Source organism: Thamnophis elegans, chromosome 1, assembly GCF_009769535.1.
Source record: "Thamnophis elegans isolate rThaEle1 chromosome 1, rThaEle1.pri, whole genome shotgun sequence".
In the NCBI taxonomy this organism is placed as follows: Eukaryota; Metazoa; Chordata; class Lepidosauria; order Squamata; family Colubridae; genus Thamnophis; species Thamnophis elegans.
The window spans coordinates 167,406,405-167,417,758 of NC_045541.1; positions in this window are offsets into that span (position 1 = coordinate 167,406,405).

An 11,354-nucleotide genomic window follows, 5' to 3' on the forward strand; every position below is an offset into this window, starting at 1 on the left:
GGACCTTCAATAGATTTTTGTTCTTTACTTCGATTAATAGATATTCTTGACTTTCTTTTAAATAATTAGCCAGTGCATGTTTTTCTTCTTCAACTATTTGCTTCACTTGTAATAATCCTCTGCCACCTGATTTTCGGGGCAGGTATAATCTATCAGTATTCACCACGTGGATGTAAACTGTAGTGCATTGTCATTAGTTTCCTGGTTTTTCGGTCCAAAATGTCCAAATCAGCTTGTGTCCAGTTAACTATACCAGCTGTGTATCTTATAACTGGTATTGCCCAGGTATTTATGGCCTTGATTGCATTTCCACCATTCAATTTAGATTTCAAAATTTTCCTAACTCTATTGGTGTACTCTCGCCTGACAATAGTTTTTACTTCTCCATGCTTGATGTTATCCAGCTGCAGAACGCCTAAGTATTTGTAGGCTTCATTTTCATTGCATTTAATTAGTTGGCCATTGGGCATTTCAATTCCCTCACATGCAGTGATTTTGCCCCTTTTTATGGATACAGTGGCACATTTTCCCATGCCAAACTGCACTGAAATATCGGTGCTGAATACTCGGACTGTGTTTGTCAATGATTGGATTTCTATTTCTGACTTTCCATAGAGTTTCAAATCATCCATATATAGTAAATGCGAAATTTTTTCAGCTTCTTTGGCTGTTTGGTAGCCTAATTTCATTTTTTTAAGGATTACTGATAGTGGGATCATTGCGATGATGAAGAGAAGAGGTGAAAGTGAATCACCCTGGAAAATTCCTCGCTTGATATTAACCATTCCGTAGATCTCATTCCCTACTGCCAACTCAGTTCTCCATTGTTTCATCACCTTTTCAGTAAAGGATGTAATATTTTTGCTAATGCCAGTTGTTTCTAAGCATTTTATGATCCAACTATGTGGCAGTGAGTCAAATGCCTTTTTGTAATCAATCCAGACCATATTCAAGTTCGTTTTTCTGTTCTTACAATTTTCTAATATCATTTTATCAATTAGGAGCTGATCTTTTGTGCCCCTGCTCCTTCTTTTGTTGCCTTTTTGCTCTACTGGCAAGATGTTGTTTGTTTCCAAATAATCCATCATGTTATCTGCAATAATGTCTGTGAGTAATTTGAAGGTTGTTGGCAAGCATGTTATTGGTCTGTAGTTTTCAGGTGTTGTTCCTTTAGTTGCATCTTTCTGAATCAAGTATGTTTTTCCAGTTGTCAACCATTCATCAATTTGGCCCTTTTGTAAAATTTCATTCAGTTGCCTGGCCAATATTGCATGTAAACTGGTCAGATATTTGAGCCAGAAACCATGTAATTGGTCCTTTCCAGGTGATGTCCAATTCTTTACCTTTTTTACTCGATTTTTGACCATCTCAGTTGTTATTTATAATACTTGCATTTGTTTGTTGCCAATGCTTTTCTCAAAGTCATGTAATATAGCAATAGCAGTAGACTTATATACCGCTTCATAGGCCTTTCAGGCCTCTCTAAGCGGTTTACAGAGAGTCAGCATATTGCCCCCAACAATCTGGGTCCTCATTTTACCCACCTCGGAAGGATGGAAGGCTGAGTCAACCCTGAGCCGGTGAGATTTGAACCGCTGACCTGCTGATCTAGCAGTAGCCTGCAGTGCTGCATTTAACCACTGCGCCACCTTGGCTCTGTGTATCCACTTTGCTTCCTTATTGTAGTCCTTTGCATTTTCCCACAATTCTTTCCAGAATTCAACTGTGGCCTGCTTTTCTGGTTTTTCACTTTTGGTGTCACCATTCACATTAAGACTTTGATAAAAACACCGTTGGTCTGATCAAAATTGCTGATTTTGTTTATATTGGATGATTCGTGCCTCATATCTTTCAATTTTTCTAGCTGTTGCTGTTATCCGCTGTTTTACAATCTCTACAGCTTCATTGATGTTTCTTGTATCCAATCTATATCTTCTGATTAGCCGATCTATGGTTTTGTTGTTTTTAAGCCGTTGCTCATGCATGTTCTTTAAGTTACTAGCATCTGCCTTTAATTTTTTGACTTTTTGTTCTAATTGGATTTTCCACTTTGGCTTTGATGATTTTTCTGTTGTGTGACTAGGTACTTTGATTTTAATGCCTAGTTCATTAGTGACTATTACAGCTGCGCTGTACATTAACTGGTTCGTTTCCAAGATGGATCCCGATTCAATTGTTGAAAACACTGTATTAACCATTTTCATGATAGGGGCCAAAATTTTCTTAGGCACAGTTTTTAGTGATGGTAAACCGTTGCCTTTCCTCATTAAGCAGAAAATGCTCCATGATCTTATCCTTCAATTCTCTTTGTTTTTGAGTTAGTTCATCAGTTGGTTCAGTGATAACTGGTTCTAGTGGTGGTGGTGTTATTTCCTCCCCGAGAGCTTCTTCTGGGAGTTCTACTATAATGTCTTTAGTTGTGTCTTGAATATCAGTTATTTCCGCTTGTGATATTGTTTTTTGGGTTTTGCAATTTGCCTGAATTTCCTCATGTTCAACTTCACTAAACACTTTATTCCGTATAATAAATCGCCTTTGATCTGCTAATCGTTGTTAACTAACATTTGAATCTGAATATTGTTGTTTCCATAATTCATACATTCGCTTTAAATAGCGTCTTTTTTCTGGCTCTGAGTTGTAGTAACAGGCCATTATGGCACGGTTTTCATCTGCACTATATTTTTGTCGTTTTGTTGGCTGGTCCACTTGTAGCCCACTTGTCGACGGATGTCCAGGGACCCCAACATCCGCCGCAGCTCTTGTTAACCCGCGCGACGACCGATGCGGTATGGAATTCTTATTTGTTTTTTTCACCATATTGTATGGGTTGGCGGGTTTTTTTTTACGGGACCAGATGCCAACCTGACCCCAACCCTCCTCCTTTCTCATCTGGGCTTGGGACCGGCAACGGCGGAGTTGTTGTTGTTGTTGTTGTTGTTGTTGTTGTTGTTATTATTATTATTATTATACAATTGTATCACAGCGGCCAGTTGTTTCGCCGGATTTGGCATTGGTTACTAGTCGGGCCCCACCCAGGGGCCTAGGACGTCATAACGTATTTTCGTAATATGCGTGCAGATCCAAGCAGTGCGGCTTTTTGCATTTGACTGATGGTGATTTTGTCAATTTTTAACTGTTTTAAATGTAATTCCAGTGCTTTTGGAATAGCACCCAGTGTGCCAATTACCACTGGAATTACCACTGCTGGTTTGTGCCATAGTCGTTGAATTTCGATTTTTAAGTCCTGGTATCTTGCGATTTTTTCATGTTCCTTCTCGGCGACCCTGCTATCACCTGGTATTGCGATGTCTATGATTGTGACCTTATTTTTCTCAACCAGTGTGATGTCTGGTGTATTATGCGCCAGTATTTTGTCGGTTTGTATACGGAAATCCCACAAGATCTTGACCATCTGATTTTCGGTGACTTTTTCAGGCTGATGTTCCCACCAGTTTGTTGCTGTTTTAATATTATAATTTTTGCACAAATTCCAATGGATCATTTGTGCTACTGAATTGTGCCGTAATTTATAATCAGTCTGCGTGATTTTTTTACAGCAGCTGAGTATGTGATCAACAGTTTCATCAGCTTCTTTGCAAAGTCTGCATTTGGCATCATCAGAGGATTTTTCGATTTTGGCCTTAATGGCATTTGTGCGGATAGCTTGTTCTTGCGCAGCCAGGATTAGTGACTCTGTTTCTTTCTTTAATGTATCTGTTTTTAACCATAACCAAGTTTGTTCACTGTCCACTTTATCTTTTATTTTTTCCAGAAATTGACCATGCAGTGCTTTGTTCTGCCAACTCTCCATTCTTGATTTTATCACATCTTTTCTGTATTCTTGTTTTGTCTGTTGGGCCTTCAGTAGATTTTTGTTCTTTACTTCGATTAATAGATGTTCTTGACTTTCTTTTAAATAATCAGCCAGTGCATGTTTTTCTTCTTCAACTGTTTGCTTCACTTGTAATAATCCTCTGCCACCTGATTTTCGGGGCAGATATAGTCTATCAGTATCACCACGTGGATGTAAACTGTAGTGCATTGTCATTAGTTTTCTGGTTTTTCGGTCCAAAAGGTCCAAATCAGCTTGTGTCCAGTTAACTATGCCAGCTGTGTATCTTATAACTGGTATTGCCCAGGTATTTATGGCCTTGATTGTATTTCCACCATTCAATTTAGATTTCAAAATTTTCCTAACTCTGTTGGTGTACTCTCGCCTGACAATAGTTTTTACTTCTCCATGCTTGATGTTATCCAGCTGCAGAATGCCTAAGTATTTGTAGGCTTCATTTTCGTTGCATTTAATTAGTTGGCCATTGGGCATTTCAATTCCCTCAGATGAAGTGATTTTGCCCCTTTTTATGGATACAGTGGCGCATTTTTCCATGCCAAACTGCATTGAAATATCGGTGCTGAATACTCGGACTGTGTTTGTCAGTGATTGGATTTCTATTTCTGACTTTCCATAGAGTTTCAAATCATCCATATATAGTAAATGCGAAATTTTTTCAGCTTTTTTGGCTGTTTGGTAGCCTAATTTCATTTTTTTTAAGATTACTGATAGTGGGATCATTGCGATGATGAAGAGAAGAGGTGAAAGTGAATCACCCTGGAAAATTCCTCGCTTGATATTAACCATTCCGTAGCTCTCATTCCCTACTGCCAACTCAGTTCTCCATTGTTTCATCGCCTTTTCAGTAAAGGATGTAATATTTTTGCTAATGCCAGTTGTTTTTAAGCATTTTATGATCCAACTATGTGGCAGTGAGTCAAATGCCTTTTTGTAATCAATCCAGACCATTATTATTATTATTATTATTATTATTATTATTATTATTATTATTATCTCGATATAAGCAGGCAAGAAAAGCAAAGGGTTTTTTCCCTACCCATATCCAGAGATATTCAGCAGGTTCTGACCAGTTCTGGAGAACTGGTAGCGGAAATTTTGAATAGTTTGGAGAACTGGTAAATACTGCCTCTGACTGGCCCTGCCTGCCGCCCATCTATTCTCTGCCTCCTGAGTCCCAGCTGATTGGGAGGGAATGGAGATTTTACAGTATCCTTCCCCTGCCACGCCCACCAAGCCACACGCACCAAGTCATGCCACGCCTACCAAGCCATGCCCACAGAACCGGTAGTAAAAAATGTTGCATCCCACCATTGCCCATATCCTTCTATTCCTATTTTTTTCCCTTTATCAAAAGCCCATCGCACACCAACATTTGACAGTGAGACTCAGACTTATTCTGAAGTGAACATTTAATGTTTTGATTAAGCAAGACTGGCTCTATCCTAGTTTATAGCTTGAAGGAGTTGGCTTTCTCTCCAGCTAGATCATGACATGAGGACATGGAAACTGGTGCTATATTCCGTTCTTGGTGGAGTTTGTGTCATTTCCACTTTCCCTGAAATAGTTTACATAATACCCAAGGGAACCAACATATCTTAAGGGCGCCTGTCCGGTCCCCTTGTCTCTTTTGAATTTATTGGTATTATTTTATATTGTTTTAATCAAAGAAAATAAACAAATGAGAATCTGTCGTATTGCAAAACTTCCATATTTATTTCCGAGAATGGTCTTTAGTACAAGTACTAAAAATGGAACTGGCTAAGGTCTTAATAATTAAAAGGGATCTACAAACAACAAAACAAGAGAGGAAACTAGATAACTTTCCTAGTGGCGCCTTAGCCGCTGAGCCACCGCGTCCCAAATTATTGGGTAATACTCCTGCTAGAGTCTTTCATCCCATTCAATGAAGGAACAAGGAGAGCAAGAAGGGGTTCCTGGAAGCATTGCAGCAGCTTTCGTGAAAGCCGGTGTGCTTTGACTTGGGGCATTTGAAGCCCCTCTGAAATGGAAGACCAAGCAGACATTTCCCGCTTCCCATCACTGCAAACTCTGGGGAGGAAACAGAGACTTCTAAAGTATTATTTATAGTGGCTCGGATAGGATATTTGCCATAAGTGAGCCACTTCTCAATTTTTGTCTGGGAGTGCGTGAGCATGTGCCTCGTTAAATACATCCTGGTTTTTGTTCCCTTCCATTCCATTATTTTTATCTCGGGACATCACAGGGCGAGCCAGATATCGCTACGATTTATGAGTCACTGGAAAGGAAAAAGGTGGAGGTGCCAAGCAGACCCACCACCTCCATTTCAGTATGTCACAACCCAAGCCACGTACGTATACACGGAGATGACAGAAGTTCAAACAAACAGGAAAGGCTCATCGTGGCTCGATGAATAACAAATGAAGGATTTCCAGCATCACTTAAAGCTCTGCCAGGACACAACTAAGAAAGCGCGGGGTGTGTGTGTGTGTTTGTGTGTGTGTGTGTGTGTGTTTCCACCATGGCAAAGTAATTAATTTACTCAACTGATGCCTCCGCCATTGATTGGTTTCACAATCTTTGGTCCCAAACAATGCAAAAGGAAATATGGTGGGGAGAGAGTCTGGTGGGAACGTTCCCTCTTTCATGGTTTTACGAACATAACAAGAGTCCTGGAGGTTCAGCCAACAATTGGCCAGCCTGCTTTCTTTAGCAGCTGTCAGGAGGAAGGAGGAACGTCAAGTGTATGATTATGTCAGAGGTGGAAAAACACAAGAGCTGCTTTCTTTTTTTCTGTCAGACTACCCATATTATGAACCCAATGGTGGTGTCATCCAGCAAAGGAGAATGGTGGAGAAATTCAGCACAGTTAAAAGAAAAGGTTAAAAACCAATGCAATCCTAGGTTGCATTAACAGTGGGATAGAATCACGAGCATGTGAAGTACTAGTGACGCTTTATAAAGCCTTAGTAAGACCACACTTAGAGTACTGCATCCAGTTTTGGTCACCGTAACATAAAAAAGATGCTGAGATTCTGTAAAGAGTGCAGAGAAGAGCAACAAAGATGATTAGGCAGCTGGAGGCTAAAATATATGAAGAGCAGTTGCAGGGATTGGGTATGTCTACTTTGAGGAAATTACTCATTTCATTTTTTAATTTTAATATTTTAATGACTAGGGGTGACATCATATCAGTATTCCAACATCTGAGTGGCTGCCACAAAGAAGAGGGAGTCAAGTTACTGTACTTCCCAAAGCACCAGAAAGCAAGACAAGAAACAGTAGATGGAAATTAATCAAGGAGAGAAGCAACCTAGAACTAAGGGAGAAATTTCCTAACAATAAGAACAATCAACCAGTGGAACCGTTTGCCTTCAGAGGTTGTGGGTGCTCCATCACTGGAGGCTTTTAAGAAGAGACTGTACAGCTGCTTGTCTGGAATGGTATAGGTTCTTCTGCTTGAGCAGGGATTGGACTAGAAGACCTCCAAGGCCCCTTCCAACTCCATTATTCTGTTATGCTGTTTTTGATAATATCTTTAACCTGTGGAGTGAAACTTGCAGTAAATGTAGCGGTGGCCACCCAAACAGGAAGATGGAGAGAAATTCATAAAGACGACTTAAGACCACCCATGATGTGTGGCCACTTCAAGGAATGGATGATTGGGTGGCTGGTAGTGGTCTGGTTTTCATTATTGCAGTGGTTCCCAAACTTGGCAACTTTAAGACTTGTGGACTTCAACTCCCAGAATTCTCCAGCTAGCTCTTCTGGCTGGAGAACTCTGGGAGTTGAAGTCCACAAGTCTTAAAGTTGCCAAGTTTGGGAACCACTGCATTATTGCATGGCTACTGCCAGTGGAGGGGGTGAAATTTTCTCCCTCTTGTCTGCGCAGCCTCCAGTTTGAGTTGACTGAGATGGCAGGAGTGGAAAGTTGTCTGCGATCCAATGTGGAATTAAGGAGGAATTTCTTGACAGCGAGAGCCATTAATCAATGGAACAGCTTGTTTCCTGGAGCTGTGCGTCACTGAAGGTTTTGAAGAGAAGATTGGAAAACAATTTGTACAGGATGGTATAAGAACCTGCCTTGGGTGGGGAGTTGGACTAAAACAGGTGTCACCAACATTTCAGACCTCAGGGACTACTAAATTCATAGTTTTAAATCCCACGGACCACTAATATGAATTAGTGACAGGATGCGGTCCTTCAGGCACTTAGCTTAGCCACCTGTCAGCAGAGAGACACGTCCAGGGTCAACCCTACCTTTGCTGTTCATTACAGCTAGGAATCTCAAATATGGCCAAGAATCAATGTTTGTTTTGTAGCCAGCCCGGGCACTAGATCACCCTCTGCGAACTCCATCTCTCAAGGAGCCCAGCCAAAGTTTCATGCGCCGCTCGCTGAAGCACCTGGACTCCCAGGGAGGGAAGGGCTGGAACTATTAAACAGGTAGCCAAGCTAAGTGCCTGAAGGACCCCATCCCATCAGCGAATGGGATTAATTGCTTCGGTGGGCCATATCTGGCTCAGGGGCCATAGTTTGAGGATCCCTGATTTAGTACAATATAAAAAATGCAAAGAAATGTTCTGCGGACCACCAAAATTTTCTCATGGACCAATAGTGGTCCACAGACCACCAGTTGGTGATCGCTGGACTAGAAGACCTCCAAGGTTCCTTCCAGCCCTATGACTCTATGATTCTAACAAGGCTACTGGTAACGACACACATTAATGAACTTGTGGGGAAAAGGGGGGAAACTGTACAAAGGTATTATATGTGGTGTTTTATGGGAGCAGAAGTGCCTGGGTGGGTCAGGAGGTTTAAGGTTTAAGGTTTAAGGTTTATTGGGATTTATATGCCGCCCTTTTCCCTGAGGGGACTCAGGGCGGCTTACAACCACAGGGGAGGGGGGTGCAAGGTCAGAAACAAACAATATGTGCACAAAGAAAAAATAATAAAACACAACTTTCATTCAGCAATCAAACACTCGGGCGGGTAATTGGAACCTATCCCCAGGCCTGCTGGGAGAGCCAGATCTTGAGGGCTGCGCGGAAGGTCTGGATAGTGGTGAGGGTACGGATCTCCATGGGGAGCTCGTTCCACAGGGTCGGGGCAGCAACAGAAAAGGCTCTCCTCCGTGTGGTCGCCAGTCGACATTGACTGGCAGATGGGATTCGGAGGAGGCCCAATCTGTGCGATCTAATTGGTCGATTTAGGGAGGTAATCGGCAGAAGGCGGTCTCTCAAGTACCCAGATCCACTACCATGGAGTGCTTTAAAGATGGTCATCAGTATCCTGAAGCGCACCCGGAGACCAACAGGTAGCCAGTGCAGCTCGCGGAGGACAGGTGTAACGTGGGCGAACCGCGGTGCGCCCACTATCACTCGCGCGGCTGCATTTTGGACTAGCTGTAGTCGCCGGATGCACCTCAGGGGCAACCCCATGTAGAGCCCATTGCAGTATTCCAGTCTAGAGATCACAAGGGCTCGAGTGACTGTTGTGAGAGCCCCCCGGTCTAGGTAGGGCCGCAACTGGCGGACCAGGCGAACCTGGGCAAATGCCCCCCTGGTCACAGCCGACAGCTGGTGATCAAAAGTCAGCTGTGGATCCAGGAGGACTCCTAAGTTGCGGACCCTATCTGAGGGGTATAAAATTTGACCCCCCAGCCTAAGCGTTGGTGTATTAGCCAAATTATTGGGGGAGAAGCACAACAGCCACTCGGTCTTATCCGGGTTGAGTACCAGTTTGTTAGCACTCATCCAGTTCTTAACGGCCTCCAAACCCTGGTTCATCACGTCCACCGCTTCATTGAGTTGGCACGGGGCGGACAGATACAATTGCGTATCGTCCGCATATTGATGGTATTTTATCCCGTGCCTCCGAATGATCTCGCCCAGGAAAATATCACCCAAACATAACCACAATACAAATGTATCTTATACATTATTATGTCAGCACTGGCAATTTTTCAAAAGCAACCTTAATTTATGTCACATGTGCATCAGTGAAACACTAAACCAAAAGAATTTTGATACCAAAATATAAATGTTTGCACATTGTTTGCATGGTGGGGTGGGGAACTATAAATAAGCCTAGGGACAAGGAATCAATTGCACTTCAGTGATGTGTCTGCAGTATTTTTCCCATTAAAATTGGATTTCAGATAGATTGTGCACATAACAAAAAAGTGAGATCATGCACCAATAAGATGAACCAGGGATATGTGATTTTCTGTTGCTGAAGCACCTAGAAACAGAAACTCTATTTTAATTAGTTTTATAATATAATATAAAATACAAAAGAAAATAGGAAAAATAGGGAAGGGAGAACGGAACGGAGAAGTGTAGGGAAAAGGGGGGAAATGAAAGAAAAGGCATTGACTTCCGACTCCATTTGGTACAGTAGAATAAGATAATAATATCAAACCTCAATTTTTTACTTTTACATAATGGTACAAAGTAGCCATTTCTATAACCACAAACCTATCTAATCTGCCAAACCCAAAATCAAAGTTTCATTTTTTTTTCATCTCAAGCACAAAGTCCAGAAGCGGTTTCCAAGTAGAAACAAAAGTAATTGTGTTTTATTTTTTCTTTCATCACAACAGTCAATTTTGCCATCTCTGCTAACTCCATCAGCTTTTGCAGCCATTCATCCATTGTGGGAAACAGAAAGTTTAAAACTCTGAACTTTCTTGCTTCTGCCTCTGCCCTGCACTTCTCCTAGGTTTCCCAGTATTGAGTCTTTGTTCAGACATGATGGCCTTAAAAAAGGAGGCATCAATCATTCTGAATTGCACCTTTCCTTCTAGGAGAAACCGGTCAAAGCTTCATTCTTTATCTGGTAGTCACACCAGATTTCTGCCAAAAGCGAGAACAATGAAGGTCATCAACTCCTTTCCTGTCTGACTACTCAGAATGAACATTACTAAGGAGCCTGACCTTACAGTTCTCCAAAACCTGGCAGGAGAGGAAAACCTTATAAGTAGAATTCTCTATGGGGAGGGAAGAAGACGCCAATAATTTGCAAGGACTCGCGTAGCAAGCACGTCATTTGGACTATTATTATTTTTTATGTCTGTGGTTTATTAAATGTCCCTTAAAATATTCCCTCTCCTCAACTAAGGGGGAGATTTAAGGTAGATAATAGGTCATTTGGAATTGAGCAGCAGAATGCAGAAGCTGAAGTTGAACTATCCAGTACAAATGATCACCATGTTAATTGCTAAAATGAAATTTGAAACAGAAAAAGGACAAGTGAAAGGCTGTATGATAAAATGGGCACAACGTATCGATGGAGCAGTGGGCAAATGATGTTGAGTTTCTAGGAAGAGTCTCAACATCGTTTGCCCACCGTTCCATCTAGAGTGCAGAGAAGAGCAATAAAGATGATTAGGGGACTGGAGGCTAAAACATATGAAGAACGGTTGCAGGAACTGGGTATGTCTAGTTTAATGAAAAGAAGGACTAGGGGAGACATGATAACAGTGATCCAATATCTCAGGGGTTGCCACAAAGAAGAGGGA